The sequence below is a fragment of the Asterias rubens genome, chromosome 4 (assembly GCF_902459465.1).
Source record: "Asterias rubens chromosome 4, eAstRub1.3, whole genome shotgun sequence".
Classification (NCBI taxonomy): domain Eukaryota; kingdom Metazoa; phylum Echinodermata; class Asteroidea; order Forcipulatida; family Asteriidae; genus Asterias; species Asterias rubens.
In genome coordinates this window covers 219,413-241,179 of record NC_047065.1, presented here as the reverse complement: position 1 = coordinate 241,179, position 21,767 = coordinate 219,413, and the positions used below count along the sequence as shown (strand labels likewise).

The 21,767-nt window shown below is 39.1% G+C and overlaps 1 protein-coding gene across 9 annotated transcripts in view; it reads right to left on the bottom strand.

Annotated features, from left to right (window-relative positions):
* Positions 1-19,985, bottom strand: part of LOC117289041 (CMP-N-acetylneuraminate-beta-1,4-galactoside alpha-2,3-sialyltransferase-like) — a 57,479-nt gene extending 37,494 nt beyond the window's left edge. For 4 of the 9 annotated variants that reach the window (XM_033769960.1, XM_033769964.1, XM_033769965.1 and 1 more), the window contains exons 1-3: positions 19,808-19,985; positions 4,454-4,986; positions 1,152-1,291 (exon numbers count right to left, since the gene is read on the bottom strand). The gene's annotated coding sequence lies outside the window, so the exon portion shown is untranslated. Of the gene's footprint in view, positions 1-1,151; positions 1,292-4,453; positions 4,987-5,453; positions 5,530-5,726; positions 5,860-19,807 lie in introns of those variants that run through there. The other 5 variants (XM_033769966.1, XM_033769967.1, XM_033769968.1 and 2 more) reach the window with 3 other exon arrangements.
* Positions 19,986-21,767: the final 1,782 nt, after the last annotated feature.

Sequence of the window (21,767 nt, the reverse complement as noted above, 5' to 3'; positions counted from 1 at the left end):
GTAAGCAATTTAAATAGTATTGTGTTTCAAGAAAACTGACCAAAAAAAGGTTTGATCAGTTTTCTGCCACTTGGAAAAAAATAGTAATATTTTATCAAGTACAGGGGCTGACCTAGATTTCCATAGGTACATGTAGGCTTTAATAGACATTTAGGCTATTTAATCACAACTAATTCAAGGGCACAACAATAGGAAATCAGACTTAAGTAGGAAGAATACCAGGCCTAGTCATCTAGGAAGGTTAAATTCTGCATGGGAATGGAAAAACATGTCTTTGGGGGTAATTCTCCCAACTAAAATGGCACTTTCCAAGATCCCTTCTGTTAACAAACCCTTGGTTTAAACATGACGTTCATAAAAATCATAGAACCATGATAGAACTACAACAATCATTCACAACATGGACCAATGGTAGCTCGATATTACAGGCTGACTTATTATTCAAAAATCACAGTGGATGATATTGAATGGTTAGACCAACAGACAGAGTGGGGTGGTAATCTGGAATGTCAATTCTGCAAAAAATGGTTATATAACCCTCAATTTGCACATGTACATGTATATGCCTTTAACATGACCTTTGCAAAGTTTAAGTGGTGAATAATTTTACAGAGGATGCATAATGTCTACACCATACATGCAGCATACATGACCCACTGACATGTACCATGGATGCCAATTTCACCAAAAACTTTAGGTTGATCCTACATACATCTTTCTGTGAATCAGTCTTAATTGTTATTGGCTACACAAACAAAAATTACTGAGAACAACTGGAAGTGACCAAAGCAAGATTAGTGAATACACTCTCACAATTGTTTTTATTTAAAGGAAATGCCAATTTAAAAAAAAACAGTGGGCTGAGTCTGCAAAATGGAAATGAGTTATTGTAAAAACACCAACTTGTCTACCACCTTACCAGAGTCAAACAGGTATCGTCCCCAAACAGCGTTTCATATTTATAAACTATTCTCACTGAACAATTTCCTCATCTAGAGGCAAGCGTCAGTAACCCCTTCAGACTCCCTCTCAGCAGCAGGGCATAGCTCCAGTCTGACCGGGTCACACTAGGACAATATTTTGACAACATGCCCAAACAAACACTTCCCCTGTGTGAAGCGTGGTGATTTATATGATAATCTACACTGTACCTTAACTGCATCGTAGGGAAACGGGGTGATCTATGAAGCTCGTCAGGCACAGTCTATCCACAACAGCAGCGATGGCCATGTACTTGCTTGCTAATTGGAACATGGATGTGACACCCACTGACGACACCGTGTCTAAAATGCTGTGAAGAAGCATAGTCACAAAAAGAGAAAGAGAGGAAAGAGTTAAGACCATTGTAGTGTGCATGTGTCAAACATCATCACAGCTTAACGGTTTATTAATGTAGTTTGTAAAGCTCAATGAATCTTGGACTTTATTGGCAATGATTGATATGATATGAACAGCATGTGTTATGCACATGAATCCAGTAAATGAATGAGGTTTAGTGACCAGGGAGAACAACAAACAAGCAGTTCAAAAGATTATCATCGCACCACTACTTCCAAAAGTAAAAACCTCAAATAAAGACTCGAAGTTACTGCCAATTTAAAGGAAGGTATACTTTGGTAATTACTCCAAAAACTAATGAGCATAAAAACTTTCTTGGTAAAGAGCACTGGGGGCGATTTCACAAAGATCTCAAATTGATCGTAACTTCAAATCAATCGTAGTTGCTAAGTAAAGTGTGATGTCACAATACAAATCTCTATGGTGATACTGAAAATTTGTCTGCGATGAATTTTATTGCTTTGTGAAATCGGCCCGAGGGCTCGATTTAAAAGCACTAAGACTCATCTTAAGATGAGTTGTCAGTATTTCTATAGTGATTTGCTTTGTGAAATCACACTTGCTTAGCAATAATGATTGATTTGCACTACAAAGATTAATCTGAACTCTTTTTAAAAAACGAGCACTGGAGAGCTTCATGTATTGATATAAAGATTATTTGAAACGACTCCCTTTGAGTTAATGTACTTTTAGGGAAAAGGTAATTTTTCATGCAAAACTTTTAATTTGAGAAAGGTTTCAGGCATGAAGCCTTTCTCAGTCATCTGAAAGCACACAACTCTATGCAACAAGGGTGTTACACACACACATGTATATTTTTTGTCATTAGTTTTTTGCCACTTCAATGACCAATTGAGCCCAAATCTTGACAGGTTTGTAAGTATAAGCTGGGATACGTATGTAGGCCTACCAAGTGAGGATACTGGTCTTCATGACATTTACCAGACACCCTGCACCCTGCCTTTAAATTAAGCAATGTGTCACTTATCAACACCTCATATGTAGGTCTACAGTATACATGTACTCCCAGCACAACACAACACCTGGCCCCCAAACAAATCATTGGGATTGATTTTTTTCCACCAACAAATTAATATGCAATTTGTGTTGATTTGGTTCTTGTTGTGAATCTGAAATAACTGGGTTTTATATACTTCAAATCAACAATGTATATTTATAAAATTAAGATGCTTTCAGAACAACCATCCCACTCCTACATGTACACATGTATCAAATGTTCTTTGTTCAAACCCAAAACTTACCCAGTCAGTTTCCCCAAGTTGTGGTTTATAACTTGACATTTAAATGTCACTTATTCTGCACATTAAGCCATTTTAATACATGGTGGACACTATCAGGGTTTGCCCTTAACTTTTTTTGTGACTGGCCAGCAAAACCAGTTAACTTGTCATTTCACTAGTACATCAGCTTTTTAAATTGTAAATATTTCAAAAATAATAGGGATGGTTTTCAACACCGAGCTAGTCAGCCAGACCACTTGGAGTTCAAAATGTACAATGCACTTTTGACTGCTCCTAATGTGTTTTAACTAGCATTTGATAAACAAACTGGCAAGGAAGATCTTTGACAGTATTGTGACAGACCGATTAGATTGCATACCCATACAACCTGTGAATGCCAAGAGTGTCCAACCTGTCTCAACAGGGCTATATCAAAGCATTTAGGAAGGATCAAAGTAACAAACATGTACCTTCGTGTTGTTGAAAGAGACTATTCAGCTGAGAATATTCCTATTCTTGCACAACAAGTAGATCCGGGTGTATAGAATCGAATACCAGGGGCCGATTTCACTAACGCGTTTTGGTCATCGCAAATGCCGAAATCGCTCGCTAAATCTAAAATCCATCGCAACTTAGCGATCGATTTTTAGCCGACGATTTCACTAAAACTTAACGATGAATATACTCGTCGCAAAGTTTATTTAGCGATGACAATCTTGCGATGACATGTTAGTGGTCGCAAAGTAAAAGTTCATCGCAAACTTATGATACATTGCGCCATTCTGTGCTTATAGTTATAGCGGTGTACGTTTAGACGTATAAATTGTCCGTGATTTAGAGTAAAATGAGTGGCGCTACACAATGACTACGCAACTCAGTGCCCGGCGAAACATGACGTATATAGTGTTTTGTCAACAGAGGGCGGTTTGAATGTAAACATAGGTCACATCGTCTATACTGTGCACTGTTACTGTCTGCACTTTGAACTTTCAGTTAGTGTGAGCTACTACGCTTGTTTGAACATGGTTTGTTTATGCACAATAAAAGATCAATGACAAGCCACAATTGACCTACAAACTACAATAACTTTGCAAACAGTACTGGCATCTGTACAACCATATTGATTTCAGCGCAATGCTTTGTATGTATCTCCGAGTACCTGTAATCTCACTTAAGGCAACATGCCCCTACACTGTTTTCTGTCAGATACTTTGCTTTATTTTGGGTAGTTTCAGGGACTAAGGGTATAAAGCATATTTGAGTTTAATGCTTCAGAGTTGGTATTTTGTTTTTAATAGAAGTCAGCAGCCACTTCCAGTTACATGTACATTAGTTGATAAGAGTTAACCATTTTGAAACTGAGCCTTACTGGACCATGGTTCGGTTGGAACAGCTTCACTGTACATCCCATGCACTACACCCCAGCACAACTGAACACACACAAACTGCTTTAAACACCAGCTTTGAAATTCAACTGCTTTTTTTCTGTTTAAAAGAGGAAACTGCCTCGGATATAAATACTTGCACAGCATTTTCCAGTTTTCCACAGTACACTAAAAGAACCACAAGCATGAAGGAGGAAATCAGCTTATCCGCTGAGACGTTGCATGACTGTACCAGTGAACGTGGTGAACGTGGTGAACGGGTTTCTGGTTGGGGTCGCCCCAAATGCACCTTTGGCCTCAATCCCTCAGGTCTTAGCCTTAATGACTTAATAATACATAGATGTTTGGGTTCTCTTAAGGGAAGTGACATAAGTCATGTTCTCTTGATAAATTGAAATTGGTTCCATCCCATGAAACAAAATGGATATTTCAGGCCTGTTGTTCCTTACCATTAAGAAGTATTACAAGAAGAAGAATAAAATGACTTACCTCTGCCTTGTAGAGCACTATTCCCGAATCCCAGGCAGATACAAGATAATGCAGAGTGACTTGTAATCAGTGCTCAGCAAAGCGTAGAGGCCGGCAGTCTCTTTAGCTCTGGATCCCAGGGAGCAATCACCGCCTGAGCCCACTGAGCGTGGTCACCAACGTATGTTTATCACCACCCTTCAGAAACACCTCTTTAATGAGCTAATGGGAAGCGAAGTACCGGGCAATCCCCAAGTGTCCAATAATGGGCAAGAATTTGAATTCAGCGTGATGCAAAATCCAGGTTGAACAGGAGCGTGACGCTGGGAACCGGGAATGATGATGCTTGGTAGAGATTATGTCACCTTCTTGAGAAGGCAGAAAGGTGACTACTTTATTCTTAGAGATTCAGCAGGTAAACTAGACATAGAGGTGTTGATTCTGTCCAGGCACACAGCACTTACAATGTTCACTATAGATGCTAATTCATGTACATTGATGATACTTGACAACAAAAGCGAGGCTTCAAACTATGCTGACTACTAGTACGGGTTCTATAACACAAACAGAAAAAGAGGGAAACATACATTATGTATCTGAAAGTTCCATTGTCTACATTCATTGAATTCCTCAATGGAAACAACTACATGTAAATTAATAGCGAAGGTTGTGGGTTTGAATCCCACCTGAACAATATTATGACTGGGATTTTGTTCACATAACTCTGCAAAGTACTGAGTCAAACTAAATTATATTCAAAATAGTCAATGCAATTATAATATTTCAATGTATAATTGCAGGTTGGTGGGTCAAAAGAAATAACTGAAAATCTAAATTAATTTTTTGTTTAAAAAAAAAAGAGAAAAATAAATATTATGAACAAAAAACATTGTGTTGTTATGTACTTCATTCTGTTGTAATACAATAAACAACTTGAAGACAAAATATGTATTGCAACAGAATGTGTTTACATATAAATATCAAATAATCCATTGAGTAAAATAAAACATATTATACAAACACTCTAAGGCATGTAGGGGTTCCAATTCCAAGAAAATCTCCACCAGACCACATGTTTTGCTGCTCAGCACTTTCACAGGGCCCAAAATATTTATACACAAATTTTTCTTTTGTTTTGACATGGCTACACTTTTCAGAGACAGTTTGGAATTGAGTAATTTTAAAGAGCACAGAACATTATAATTATCCCTAACAAGTGTCATGTCTAGAATCGACTCTGGCCTAAGGTAAAGAAAGTGATTGGATAAAGGCAAGAAGGAAATAAAACACTTACCAACACACCAAACAGAAACAATACGCTAAGTTTATACGGAAATGAGAAAACTGCAGTACACTGTAGAAGGTACATGTACATACAGCAAAGGAGCACAGATTACTCGCCCACAAGTTAATACTAGACGTTGAGCTATCAGCCCCTCCCATTCCATTGTACAAAAGAACCAACATCACCGTCAGCCAATAGAGACTATCGTAGTATCAACAGCTAACGAGTTACAAGTTGATCAGGATTGGTTTTTGCAAGCACCATCACCAATGTCATATACAACAAACCAATGGTACAGCACAATTCTATTGACCTACATCCAAAATATATACATGTATATGATATGTAGGAACACGTGTCTGTGCATTTGTTAATTTTACATATCCACAGATAAATTGCCTGATCGCGGTATAAATTCATAAATGCTGAGCCAAAATTATGTGGCAGATCCTTTATGAATTACTGTTGGTTTATGTTTTTACTGTAGCTGTACACATACATATTTGTCTGCCAAAGTAAGAACAACAATTTTATTACCGGTAAAATGCTCTAAGAAGTACGCCTCAGGTGTTTCACTGCTACTCCGCCCCCCACGAGCGTTAGCGTGAAGACCCGGTCCGTTATTAAAGTAGGGCCGACACCTTACAGACTACATTATATAGTAGCTAATAGAAAAGATGAAAAAAAGACAAGGTCCAACACACTTAACACACTGAATATTACATGTATTGGAGTAATTGGTTTTCAAATTCAGACGAGCATGCAAATTAATTCACACCTGGTACTTCATTGCATTGGTGCCCATTTAAGTAATCCAGGTGAAATTTTGTATGTACTGTGCTTAACTTCAAGAAAGTGCTTTGCCCTTAAATACAAAAATATCAGGTCAATTTAATTAGTATTTAAGCACTGAACTTCCTGCCGGCAATGGGCCCATGCCCCTGATTAATTTATCCCCAAAGTCATATGCCCTTAAAAAAATTGCCTTGCCCTAAGAAGAACAAGTTATCAGACTTGTTAGGAAGTATAGCCTGGCTGAAACTTCACAATGACAACAGAGACAATTGCCCCTATGCCCCTGGTAAAACGCCTCGGTGCCCTTTGAAATGTTCCAGTACACATTACCATTTCCCTGATTATGCCTTAAGCTGTTTAAGGAAAAACTTGCCTTGCTCTCACAGGAACAGAATCAGGTCTTGGTTCTGTACAGCTTTTTGGTGTAAATAAAGAGATCTTATCCCCACGAAAAAAGCGCAAGAGTCTGTAGATTGCATCAAAGATGTCGGGTGGATATAAATTGCAATCGGATGTCCACTATGCCCTAAAGGTAGTAATGGTATCGTTCAATCAAGTATCTTCAAAGAGACCGTCAGCAGTGCCCTATGTACTATCCTCATCATCAATTGAGTGCTCTGTAAAAACCTAAGTTATTAAATGGACATGAACAACTTCCCTGTACAAACTCAATGAACATTTGTATGGGGAAGTTGTTCAAATATAATTTAAAAATCATCCAAAATTTACCAATAGGGCGGACGCCAATACTAACGCCAATATTAAAAGAAGCAAATAAAACAATATTACAAAATTCACACAAGTAGGGAACATGGTCCTGAATAAATTAATAATAAATAGCTATATCGGAGCATTACATAAATGTAATGTCTACATATCCAGTTATTTAAAAAGAGAGCTACAGTTGAATAACCAATTGTATTAAAATGTTTGCCTTTATTTAGAAACAAAATCAGTTATTTCACAATTTGTCCCACATTTTGCGGTTGAATGTTTACTATTACTTTGCATTGTTTGCACCAACTGCCTTTTCAATAAAGACAAGAACCTTTCAAAGGCCATTCTGGATCACCACATTTGTAGGTGACTGGACGAAGCATGTTGGAATTTTGAAACAAGGTCTTCAAATTGGAGCTTATCTTGGTTCTTAAACTTAAGTCCTACTGTGCAATCTTGAGTATTCTAGCTTATCTTGGTTCTTAAACTTAAGTCCTACTGTGCAATCTTGAGTATTCTAGCTTATCTTGGTTCTTAAACTTAAGTCCTACTGTGCAATCTTGAGTATTCTAGCTTATCTTCCTTGGTTCTTAAACTTAAGTCCTACTGTGCAATCTGGAGTATTCTAGCTTATCTTGGTTCTTAAACTTAAGTCCTACTGTGCAATCTGGAGTATTCTAGCTTATCTTGGTTCTTAAACTTAAGTCCTACTGTGCAATCTTGAGTATTCTAGCTTATCTTGGTTCTTAAACTTAAGTCCTACTGTGCAATCTTGAGTATTCTAGCTTATCTTGGTTCTTAAACTTAAGTCCTACTGTGCAATCTTGAGTATTCTAGATGGTTTTCTCTTGATATTTTTGGTAAAATAAAAAAATTAACTAAATTCTTGTTTTTTAAAATTTTTATTGGCTAACATTTTTGGTCTTGACACGCAATTAGCTAACTGGCCTGATGCATACACTAGCTTGCCCAAGGTGTATAAAATAGACACGGCTCTTGGCCATATATACATGTAATGCGTACAAATCATAATGAACATGGAATGTAAACTTGATATCGCAAAGTAGCATTCATTTTCTACTTTTAATACTCCGGCATCACACTGCTACATTTGTTTAGAATACCCACCCAATAACACTTGACATTATTTGCTATTACTCTAACGACAATTAAACGACCTTGGTCCTTGGTAGTCCTTTGGCTGTATTTCCTTTGCGTTGCCAGGCAACCATCAAGCTTATCAAAGAAGGTGCGCCCTCTCTTTATTGACTCACACAGAAACAATTGATGGCAAAAAGCAATTAACATCGTCGTCATGGTCATCAACAGGCTGTTGTTTTTACTGTGATGATAAGCCACTGTATTGTGAATTTAGAGACTAGGGGCAAAGCTATGTGATGAAGATGACACTAGTGAATAATGGCATGACCTCAAGCTGCAGTAAGGTGAAGTCAACTCAACAGCTTGGCAATTATCTATAGAACCATTCAATTTTTAATCCTTCAACATTTTATTCAGGAAGTTGTCTTGACTTTGAAGGATCCTGCTGCGCTAAGACCACTTCAAAAACAATCGTTTATCAATGGAACAGGTTATCACATGTTTGGGTGTTGCAGGCCTTTGAGAGGGCAAGGCCAGTCATTTTTTTTGAAAAGGGCACTTCAATTGAAAAATCTTACAAGTCTATTGGAAACCTTTTAAAGCAGTGGTTCTTTAGACAATAATTTATTGTTTATCAAAAAGAAGGAAATGTTTGCATCTGCTGAACAGTAAAACAAGTTTTCCTGTGATTTCAGAGGCTTAAATTAATTGATACAAGCAGTTTTAAAGAAAATATCCATGAAGGAAATGCACTCATGTTTGTTTAGCTTCTTGCGGTAAGTAAAACACTGTTTGTAAAAAAAACATTCCCTTGGGCTTAGCAGCAAAATAGTCTTTTCACCTGCGCTTCCAGTTCGTTGCCTCAAAACTTTGTTTAGTGGAAGGAGAAAATGTGTTTGTACTTGGCCTTTTGTCAGTAACTGGGTTACCATCACAGCCAGGATGCATGATGAGACCTTTAATGGGTTTGGGTCATCTCTGTTGGGTTCTACATACTTAGGGGTAATTATAGATACTTATAGATACTGAGGCCAAATGACATCCCAATTAGACAGTCTGACATTTTAAATAATCAAGCTGCCCTTAAACCAACATGTACATGTCGTGAATTACACAAAGAACATTTCACCCATCAGGGAAGAAGTATTCATATTTTTCAGCACTCTTTACCAATATCTCCACGTAAACCAGGTTGTTGTCTGAATTGAGTCCTTATCAATATTATAAGTATTTTTACTAGTGTACCAATCCGATCATGTAAGTAGAACGTCAGATCAGCCATCTCTCTCTCTCTCTAGCGAAGTAGGTCTCCCCTATTACCTCTCCTCCCTTGGGAGCATAGTCAAGCACCTTTCCTCAAGAAGGCATCAGGTGCCTTCTTATCCCTGTTCTCACCTCTCAAGTGTGACAACGTGAGAGCCACTCCATAGGCAAAATTTATCGCATCCCCAGGAACCAAAAGCAAAAGAAGACAGAGTGAGAAACAGGAAAAAAGAACTGGTACATGGACATTATCCATTCATATAATATGAGGAGTAGGACCATCGATCAAGGATATGATGACATTGTCTGCCACTGACTCAGTATGACTTTAGCCGAAGGCGATGTGTACAAGTCAAGCTTAGTGATTCTATTTACATGAAGGTTGTCTGGTCTATTTTGCTGCCGTTTTTGCCTCAGAAGTGTGGTACACTTACACAATAAAGATTTCTTGGACAATATGATACTTGTCTGATACTTGTACAAGTACACAATACTGTAAAAAGAAGTACACGATGCTTGTCTGTACAACGTACAAACTTATGTTTCATCCTATAGATGCTTTCTGAACTCTTTTGTGTTTGTGGGCATGGAAGTTCTCATGATGGATTGTCCCTTTTCAAATGCCCTCCTGGATTGTTTACAACAGACCCAGGCCTCGAAGAAACCAACAGCACCCACAGCAATTGCTGTGGGTGCCCTGTGCTTCATGGTGCAAAGTTCGGATTTATTACTATTTACCTCATCATAGAAGTGTGCCTTACCAGAGAGAAGATTGCTGGACCCCTTCAAGAGCAAAGTTCAAGGCCTGAGAGCATTTTTGTAATGACCTCAACAGATCCAACAGTAACCCCTACCCCCACCCCCATTCCCCACCCACCCCCTGAGGTTAAGTGCAGATCACTTGCTGAGAGTTGTCTATGGCGCAAATTAAATTCTTCCAATGTTTGACAATGCACAGCCATTAATGCCACTGTCATCCACGGTCATTAATGCAATTACTACACAATATAAAGCACTTTCCATCTTGAATAAAACTTCTTAACTTTCTCTTTTTATTTGTTCATTATTCACGCAAAGCACACAAGATTTATAAGCCGATCACTAATCCCACAGTGAGTCCAGCAGACTCTGTACTTCATCAACCCGGGCCCTGAAGTACAACGCCCCTCTACAGATAAAAACAATCTCTGGTCAAGCTCAGATGAAATCCTCTTACAAAACATCCTCTTTCTGGCAATGTCTGGCAGTAGCATACTCTCACATGCACATAACTGCAGACATTCCCAGGGTTAGCTAAGTACGAGGGGGGGGGGTTTAATACAAATATTGTACTTGAGGAAAATGATACCTGGTCTCTGATATCATTAACTTAAGTACCGTAAATTTCGGATTATAAACCGCGGTTTATATGTTGTTTTTGACATTTTTTTGAACTCCTGCGGTTTATTCTCCGGGCGGCTTGTAAGCCGACGTATAAATATTTAAGAGAAACAACGGCATTTTTAAAAAGAAAGATCGTTTGTAAAATATTCTAAATAATTTTTATTTTTTTTCTTAAACGAGAACAAAAACCTGCCTGTGTGATGACAAAAACCTGTTGAAAATCCCACCACAATTGTATTCCATGTTTCCTTTGTAAAACGTTTATCAACCGCCCTCAGCTAGCTAGCTCCCCCTCTCAGCGCAACTCGGGTTAGACTAGACTGGTGCCCGTCTATTTATCCTAGCGATCTTTACCTGCTGACATCAGACATTCAAGCTATACTCGTGTCTCAGCGAAATAGACTCGTCCCCTGTCTATTTTTCCCACGACCTTTATATACTGACGTCAGACATCCAGGCTACACTTGTGTCAGCCAGCGGTTTCTTCAGCTCAACCACGCACACCGCAACAGCAGAATGGTGAATGGACGTACGCAAAGAACTGTGCCGCTCCAGGGGGATCAAACAAAACGTTTTCAACCTGCCCTGATTGTTGAGTCCAGTAACATTGGGAATTTTATTTCCAGGCGGCGCAAATGCGAGGGCGTAGCGCAACCCGTCGGCGAACATCGCTCAATACGGTGCCACCAACATCTGTTGTGCAATCTCGAGATTGAGCAGCGCAATTAACAGATTGCTAGCTTTACGAACTCGCATGTGTGTACATGTGCTTAATGTGCACGCTGCGTGATACATTACTACATACATACACGCTACGTCCGTCCGCCTGTCCGTCGTTGCAATAATCTATTGTGGATCCTCGTTGTGGGACTACAATAAAAGGGGAGGGAGAAACACCGGCCAACCACCCTACTTTAATTCCCTTATTGAAAGACCCATTTCAACCTTATTTCTCGTCTACTCCGATGTTTAATAAAAGTGAATCCCCTGTCCTTGTGATTAAGCAAACAATAATGTAGCGCATTTTGTTTCATTACTACCGCTATACAATAAAAGTGAGGGAAAAACTTTGGCCGTCCCCATTGTTATTTCTTTTATATTTTATAAAGGAGTTTTGCATGTTTAAAAAATGTTCCTATATACATTGTAAACAGAAACAACAGTCATATACAATACTCTCGTTTGTGTTGTGGCAGCCCTGAAAAGGACCAATTGGTTTTGGTTTTGTCTATTTTCTATTTAAAGAAAACGGAAGGCAAAGGATTCCTTGGATATAAATCTTCGCACTGTTTCTTTATCACTCACTGCTTCTGCAGACGAATCCTATGTTAAAACGATGGTACGGCCACGCACTGTCTGAAGTTAATTTTTATTGCAAGCAACACGAACTCACTTACCTACAAATAAAATAGGATTAAACTTTGTCAATTTTTAAAATTAATATTGGATTTTTTCAGTATCACAATAATAAACGTATTTTCAGTTGTAACTTTCATCAATAATTATCCAACACAAACAATTATGTGGTCCCGCAAAGGGGGTGCTGCCAGCTTACAAAAAGAATGCTATCCTATAATAGATCATTTCAATTACGATCAATAGTGTAAACTTCAATACATTTCCACTTTAATTACGACGCAACTCCCACATTGCGGCAACTATACAAGACTGACTGATGTGCCGCCCGCCTGTCAGTGCACATCGCCATAAAGAGGAACGCAAACATAGTTCCGTGATAGTTCCGTTCATAAAATCTTGGCTAGACTTCAGACGGATCGAGTAGAGCGGCTGCCCATTGTACAACGGGACAATATGATACTGTGGCGCAAATGAAATTCTTCCAATGTTTGACAATGCACAGCCATTAATGCCACTGTCATCCACGGTCATTAATGCAATTACTACACAATATAAAGCACTTTCCATCTTGAATAAAACTTCTTAATTTTCTCTTTTTATTTGTTCATTATTCACGCAAAGCACACAAGATTTATAAGCCGATCACTAATCCCACAGTGTGTCCAGCAGACTCTGTACTTCATCAACCCGGGCCCTGAAGTACAACGCCCCTCTACAGATAAAAACAATCTCTGGTCAAGCTCAGATGAAATCCTCTTACAAAACATCCTCTTTCTGGCAATGTCTGGCAGTAGCATACTCTCACATGCACATAACTGCAGACATTCCCAGGGTTAGCTAAGTACGAGGGGGGGGGGGTTAATACAAATATTGTACTTGAGGAAAATGATACCTGGTCTCTGATATCATTAACTCAAGTACCGTAATTTTCGGATTATAAACCACGGTTTATATGTTGTTTTTGACATTTTTTTGAACTCCTGCGGTTTATTCTCCGGGCGGCTTGTAAGCCGACGTATAAATATTTAAGAGAAAAAACGGCATTTTTAAAAAGAAAGATCGTTTGTAAAAATTCTAAATAATTTTTATTTTTTTTCTTAAACGAGAACAAAAACCTGCCTGTGTGATGACAAAAACCTGTTGAAAATCCCACCACAATTGTATTCCGTGTTTCCTTTGTAAAACGTTTATCAACCACCCTCAGGGGGTGCTGCCAGCTTACAAAAAGAATGCTATCCTATAATAGATCATTTGCGATCAATAGTGTAAACTTCAATACATTTCCACTTTAATTACGACGCAACTCCCACATTGCGGCAACTATACAAGACTGACTGATGTGCCGCCCGCCTGTCACTGCACATCGCCATAAAGAGGACCGCAAACAATCACGGCCCCTAAGTGTTCACGCATGCGGTGATTGGGTGTTTGATGATTGGCCGTTGTTGATTGGCCGGTGATAGTTCCGTTCATAAAATCTTGGCTAGACTTCGGGCGGATCGAGTAGAGCGGCTGCCCATTGTACAACGGGGAGCTTGAACGTCTGACCCACGCTTTGAGGCTCGGGGCCCAGTCTAATCAAACGTGAACAACTTTTGTCAACAGAGGGCGATGCAATGCAGGGCAAAGTTGAACTATTTCTCGGTGTGCGTTGCCGACCGATCTTTGATTCACGGAGAGTTTGTTGCCAAAGAAGTTCACAAAACATGGCCAACACAACCGATCATCAAATCTCAAATTCTTGAAAAGGATTGTTGATGGAAAAAAAATATAACTCAGGACTGATAGTGTGAGATAAAAAATCACCCGTAACGCGGCAGGTTTGCGTACTTCACTTCCATGTTTTGAGATTATTTTTTTCATGTTTTTTTTTTATTTTGATCGCGGTTTATACGCCGCGCGGCATATACGCCGACACCTAAATATTTGTTTGTATATTTTGAGGAAGTGCTGAAACTGGTTCACCCGCATTAAACTGTTTTTATTTGAACAAGCACTCTAAAATGTAAAAGAAGATTGATTTCATTTGAATTTGTGTGTATTTAGTATCCTTCATCCAATAGAAATAAGAGTTATTTTATCAGACTCATTTAAGATTACATCTGAACATAAAATTGTTTTTGCTCAAGATACTACCCATTGAGGCATTCAAATTAATTTTAAAATATTCAGTTTAAAATACAAATGAACAGCTTTCATTTGATGGCTGCATGAGCTAGGATATCAGGGTACTTGAGCTGAGGGGAAATTCACCTTATATCAAGCGTGACCAAAGGCTGAGTTTGGTGTGAAGTCCCTGTGATGATCTAGGGTGATGGGTAGCCGAGAAGATGACGGTACACAAGGATTATATTTCAGATCATGACGTCAATATGTCACATGAGGGTGTTCCCTTGGGGTTAGGAAAGGGGTTTTCAGAGTGCCTGGAAAATCATCCTACTCAAGGGTGTAAAATCGGGCTCGATTGAATGGTGTTACATTGTCTGACGGACATGAAAAAAATATATATTGATACCAACTGATGCAGAACTACACAGTGAGGTACAACAACCACAAGCTTCCATATCGAGCCAAGGTGAGATAGATCTTTTCGTCCTTGTACTGCCAGCATCATTGCTGAGCAAACTATTAATTATTAATCATAAAACCAACATCTTAATTACAGGTACTGTAGATTTGGCAATGAAAATCTAAAGATACATAGGTGAATGAACCCAACCTTGTTCCCAGGGGTCATGTTCTCCCAGCATGCCTTGCTCCCTGGAATTGGTTCATTAAAATGTGTCAGAATCTGACTCATTTTAATCAGACCTATGGATGACCACTCAAAAGAGGCATAATAAAAGAGCAAATTGGTCCTTTCTCAATATTCTTTGATCTTGTGATGATGCAATTTACATGTAGGGTGACGAGTATAAAAACATGTTTCATGTGAAATGAAACCCAATCAAAATACTTCGCATATTTCATACGCAGTGTACATGTACTAAGTATCCTACAAGCGCCATACAAGCTCATGAAAGTTAATAAAGCGCATGCTTCAAAGTAGTCACTTTGGGATTTTAATCGGCGCTTTTTGTCAGCACATCCCTGCCAAGGGTAAGTGATACGTGGTACATGTAACAACACAGTGCCCTACCCATGGAAGCAGGGCTGAATGAAACCATATTATTATTTATTATTATTATTATTTATTCGACCAATACAAGGTACAACAAACAAGTTACAATAGCACAAGACAGACCATTAACGGGGGAAAAAAAACAATTATAAAAAAGCAAGAAGTAAGGAAAATAAATACAGAATTAAATAAAGGAATAAGTAAGGTTAAATTAAATTTACTTAAATAAATTATTTGAAAAAGAAAACAAAAGCAAAAAATAAACACAATAAGAGGGCGGCTAAGGGCGGAGCATGCAGGAGGAAAACAGAACCAAATGGGTACGATGACCAGAAGGGATAAAAAACAAAGACAAATCATGCGGGTCAGGGGTAACAAAAGTAAACCAAATTACTGTTGCTCGGAAGCATGCTGCCCCACGCATGTAAGGATTTCCCCATAGGAAATCCTTAATCCATGGAATTATGGTTTGTTTGAAAATGATAACATAATAACAAAAGACAGAATGTTTACACTAAAATAAATACACTACAAAAATAGTATCAAAAAAAAGTGAAAAAATCACTTCACAAAAGAAATATAAAATAAATGTTTCATACAATAACAATATTTACCTTTATATAACTGACATACAGATCCTTGTCATTTGATTGGTGGAACTTACTTCACGTGACATTCACTGTTACTCCTATCCACACCAGCGCTCAAAAAGACCTATTCGCCCATGGGGAATAGCATTTCCCATTCAACAGTTAGGATCATCCTTGTTCGCAATGTTTTTGAGCAGTACAGCGCCGCCCCGCTGCTGCTAAAGCAAAGGAGCACCTGTGCAAAAGGTTGTGATCCGATTTGTGCATTGTTGCCGCTATGCGGCGCTATATGATTTTGGGTTGTCAGTAATTTGTGTGATTTTTCATAATGTTATACTTTTAAAATACAGCAAATGACAAGGATCTATATATGTCAGTTAAATATAAAACAAATATTGAGTGGCTTTAATTCATGGAATTGAAGGAATATTATCGCTCGGTAAAATTTGGACTGTTCCATTTCCAGTCCAAATTTTACCTTGCGATAATATTCCTCCCATTCCACTCTGAGCCACTCAATATTTGTATAGAATAAAATTTTGGATTTTTGCAGGGGATTATTATTATTATTATTAAGTATTATTTATACAGAGTATGTGTAACAGTTTGGCAAAAATTTTCTTTTGAAAAGTTTTTATGAAACGTACCTTGAAGTAATTCAAGTACGCCGTTTTCTGTCATCCAAAGAATGTTGGTTTGAACCTCACGCCTCAACTGTCACAAATTAGGCGTTTCAATGACGTAAAAATTGTCTGTCTATTATAGGAAAATAAGCTCCAGCATCCAGCAGAGTTCTCTTCATAAACATGCCAACATATTGGGCGGAAACGCACAAAATGGGATAATAAATGTTGGAGCTATCCAATCCAGTGACATTGTATCTGTTGTGCAGATTGAATGAAAGCTACAAGTTTTGGGTTTTTTTTTAGGCAAGTTAGAGAGCCAAGCTTTGTGGCTTCGTTTTAAAAGCAATGAAACTTTCGTCAAAATGTGTAGGGCCTTTGGACTCCCCATATCATTGCACGCTGAGTCACTCACCATGCTTTTTCATTCCATCCGAAAAGTACTATTGCATCCTGCACCATGCAATAGTACTTTTCGGATGGAACGAAAACGCTGAGTAAAAAAATCCTTGCGTGCGCGTGTCTTTATCGCAGCAGTGTTACATTACTAGCAAGTAGTGCTGGGCGAATAGTGAAATTTTGATATTCGGATACCGCTGGCCAACTATCCAAAATTAACCGGATATTCGAATAGTTTTTTTCGCCGCTAGAGGGCGCTATAAAAATTTTGTTTTAAAATTATTTTAAAAAGATTTGCCGCTAGAGGGCGCTGTTCGTTTGTGAATGAGATCGTATGGGCGGATTGATATTAGTTTTAGACAGTGTCACTCGGTTCATTCATAAAAATAACCGGATCTAATTTAAAGATGGCGATTTGCTTTTTCGTTTAGCTCCGAGCTATCCAGAAAGTCAAGGCTCGTTCTAGGGAGTCAGTACTTTCCAAAGGACCCAAGAAACAACAGAGTCCTACGGGGAAAGTTCCTTTTGTTGTCACTTTCCACCCCTCACTTCCTCCCATTCGTAAAATAACCAGTTCTAACCATCATATTCTTCACACATCAGATCGACTTCAACGTGCTGTGCAGGAAGAACCCATAGTTGCCCACCAAGTCTCAGGGATCTCATTGTCCGAGCAGAAGTCCCTCCCATTAATGATGATGTTAATCCCCCTCTACCACAGGGAACTTTTAGGTGTTCCAACATCTCCAAATGCATCGTCTATAGACAACACATCAGGGAATCGGACTCCTTCACCAGTAACACCGGCGGTACCACCCATAAGACAAGGGGTCATGTCACCTGCACCACCACTAATCTCATTTATCTCATATCTTGCAGAGTCTGTGGTGTTCAATATATAGGTGAAACAAGAACTACACTCAAGAGGCGTTTCTACGGCCACATATCTACAGTCAAGACCCAAAAGCTAGATACACCTGTAGGTCATCACTTCAATCTTCCTAATCACTCCATTTCTGACATGATCTTACAGGGCATAGAGGCACTAGGCAACCACAGAGAGACTGTGCGTTTGAGTAGGGAGAAACTCTGGATTAGACGCCTCCAGACCATTCAACCCCATGGTCTGAACATCCAAGAAGGAAACGACTAATAAACCTTTTGTTTTGCCGTCTCCTTTTTTCCCCATAGCCTTTTAGCCTGAGCCTCATTCACTGATAAATTACTTTATACCCAACCTCACCACCCTTGATGTTGTCCTTTGTGTTTCCATCTTCTTGCTTGTGGTCAAGCCAGTCCCTTCCCTTCACCCCCCCCCCTTTTGTCCCCCTATTCATTATTTAACCCCTGCTTTTTATGTATGCTTTCTAACCCCATTCATGTATTTCCACTTCACTGCTTATGTTTCACTTAGTTACCTGTTCATATTTGTTGTGTTGTCATTTAGCCTTCGAGAAAGACTCTGCTAGGGTCGAAACGTCAGGCCATTAACTATTTTTTGCATTTATACTCTCGGTCCATTGGGTTGGTAAGTTGTTTGCAACAGCTAATTCTATTTTCTCAACTGTTTTAACTCTTCACGGAGGTGAGCATAGTTAAATACTTAATTTATGCTGTTTTATGCTGTCTTAATAGAAGTTTCACAAGGATTCAGACAAAACATTCGGAAAAGTTTCCGTATGGCGCCACCACTTTTTCATCCGATATGAAATAATATAGTATCTTATTTACCTCAATGATAAATCCCTTTTTGTAAAAATGAGTGAAAAAGTGGTGGCGCCATACGGAAAGTTATCCAAACATTCCTATCAGTTGTCGCCCGACGTCCGCGGATATTCGGATATTAAAAGAATATCCGGTTACTTGGTTGTAATTACAGAACTATGCGGTTTATAAATAGGTATTCGCGCCCTATGCGGATATCCGGTTAAGAAAAAAAAGGCATTCCCGGTTACGGATAGGAAAACCTATTCGCCATTAACCAGATATTTGAATAATTCGCCCAGGCCTACTAGCAAGGCACATTAGTAGCATTCGGCTTCTGCCTGTCTCAAAATAGCTGTACAGAATGCACATTGTGACTGTTGAATCCAACAGGCCAACCCAAATGAGAAACGGGTGTAATTTCACAATTAAAAATTGTACTGTCGGCCTACGCTTTGTTTGTTTGTTTGTTTTGAAAGTTGTATCTCCCAATCAAAATGACAAAGATCTACTTGCATTTATTGTTTTAACTTAATAATAATATAAAACAAATAATGAATGTTTTTCATTTTTTTTTTTTTTTTTTGCAATCCCAATAAAAAATAATAGTGCAAATATTTTCATTCGTTGAAAGCTGGAATGTTCCATTCAACTCGGCTCTGCATTCCATCTTTCAACCACTCATGATTTGCACCATTGATTGCACTCATAAACATTCATTATATTTTATATAATATACTATTATTAATCATGTTGATTGCACTGGTGCATGTAACATGTGGTGCGATGATGTAGTGGTTTTAATTGCTATGGCCTTTTATGGGGGTTAATTTAGTCCGGTGCACCCTACATTATAACAGCACTGTAGCAGTGATGTACGTCTAGGTACAAGACTAAAATTTTACACAAAAAGTAAAAAAAAACAAAAAAAAAACGGAATATTGAAAACGCTTGCTCCACCGCAACAAAAACTGTACATAATCATGAAAAGGAATACCATAGGGTAGTCGATTATGCTACAAATTGACGGCTTACCTTGCTGAGAAATATCCTAAAACGGACGCATTTTGGAGGCGTTTTACTCACGACGATCAGTCAGTCTGTACCAGCGATTTGTGTGGTACACGGTACATCATCCATCTCTCGCTCGTAGTGTACAGTTATTTTCTTATCGATCCCCCACCCCCATCCACATCACACACACACAATGCACGTCGTCGTTCATGTCGTTCCGTACACATCCACTGCCAATTTTGGTCGCCGGCAGCAGAGGGCAGGCTTCATTTAATAGACTCAGAGCCGTACAATCTTTGTTTAGGGTGACTGTCAGAAGGCAAGCATCGCAGCGCACAGCCTAAATCTTTGAATATTAGTTGGAAAGAGTAGTGGGCGGGTAAATAAATAATACTAATATTGAGTTTTTATATAGCGCTTTTTCACAGAAAAGCGCTTCAAATTATTACCCCTGGTGTAAACCATCTCAGCTCCCTGATCCGGAGTATACAGCCTCGTGCAACAAGTGCGCTACTCGGCTAAATCAATCACAAGAACCATCAAGAACCATCTCTGCCCTTACAGGTACACATTTGCCCCTGGGTGGAGAGAAGCAATAATAGTTAAGTGTCTTGCTCAGGATTCGAAACTCACACTCTGCTGAACAGACTCAACAGAGCTTGAATTCGGAGCTCTTAACCGCTCGGCCACGACACCCCGGATGTGGGTAGAAAAAATACTGATTATTAATTTAAGTTGATCACAAAGTGGTGAGTTGCAATTACCCACCGAGCTCATAATGACTTAATTCCGTTGGTCTGCTATAGTTTTAGCTTGACTATGACCAGCAAGGCAGCAGTCCAGCTGCTGCTGAGACAGCTACTAAGTATCAACCCACAAAATTAATGTTAAGTTCTTCAGTGGTCGCATTATTACACAGTAAGGCACGTGGAAACTGTTAGTTGCCTTGTCACACGAGGAAACTTTTTACAGGCAACTTGGAGGCACCAGCAACTACTGTTGAAGGATCACATTAGTTGCATATGAGTCTTCAAACACTATTGTCTTTACGATCCCATAGAAATTAGTAATGTGAATTTTCGCCGAGGCATGTTTGTGGATCATTACATTCCACTTTTAAAACATCTTTCCTAACCATAACTTATAACATTGAGTTTCAAACGCTCAGTCAGCTTGCCCGATCCATCCAATAAATGAGACACCCGTGTCCCAAGAGTTGTCACCGTTAGACACTCCCATCATCAGGAAGCGATGCAAGAGGAGAATCAGAGTGTGGGAGCTCATCATCCAAGGGGAGTGGTCTCATTGAAGAGGAAGCTGACAACTACTTGAGCAGGAACGACGGTGAGATGAGAATGACTTGATGGTTGGGGGAGATTGTAATCAACCATTCGGCAAGCTTTAGATAAGTCTGTGCATTGAATGACCTCAGGGTCTCCAAGAAAGTCAACAAGCCCGGCATTCTGATGCCCGTATAATAATATGCCGAGGTCCTCTATGCTTTTTAATTACTATATCAGGGGGCAGGACATGACGGTGTCTTCGAAGGTCAACCGTTTGAGGCAAAATATTTTTTTGATGAACTTGAACTTGTTGAGGGAGAAACGAATTAAACAAGAGGATTATCTGAGGGCGGAATCACGCAATAAAAAAAAGTTGCCGACAGAAAGGAGGTGGGAAGTGAACCCATTTAAGACAGCATCCCTGGGTCACGTCATGGACACCATTGCAGAGCTAGAGAAGAACGAAGACGTTACGGTAACCATTGAGGGTGACGGGTTCGAATTAGAGGAGGGTCTGATAAGCACCGATGTGGAACAAAACTATGTGGGTAAGTAAATACTTACAAAGTAAGTCAAGATTGATTGAATGGTATTCTAGATGATCTTTTGTTTGATCAAAGGGTCGGGTCAACAATGAGACGTAGGCCTACTTCGGGAACGAGAACCGAATCAAAGTCAGGAGACGCAAAGGGCGCCCT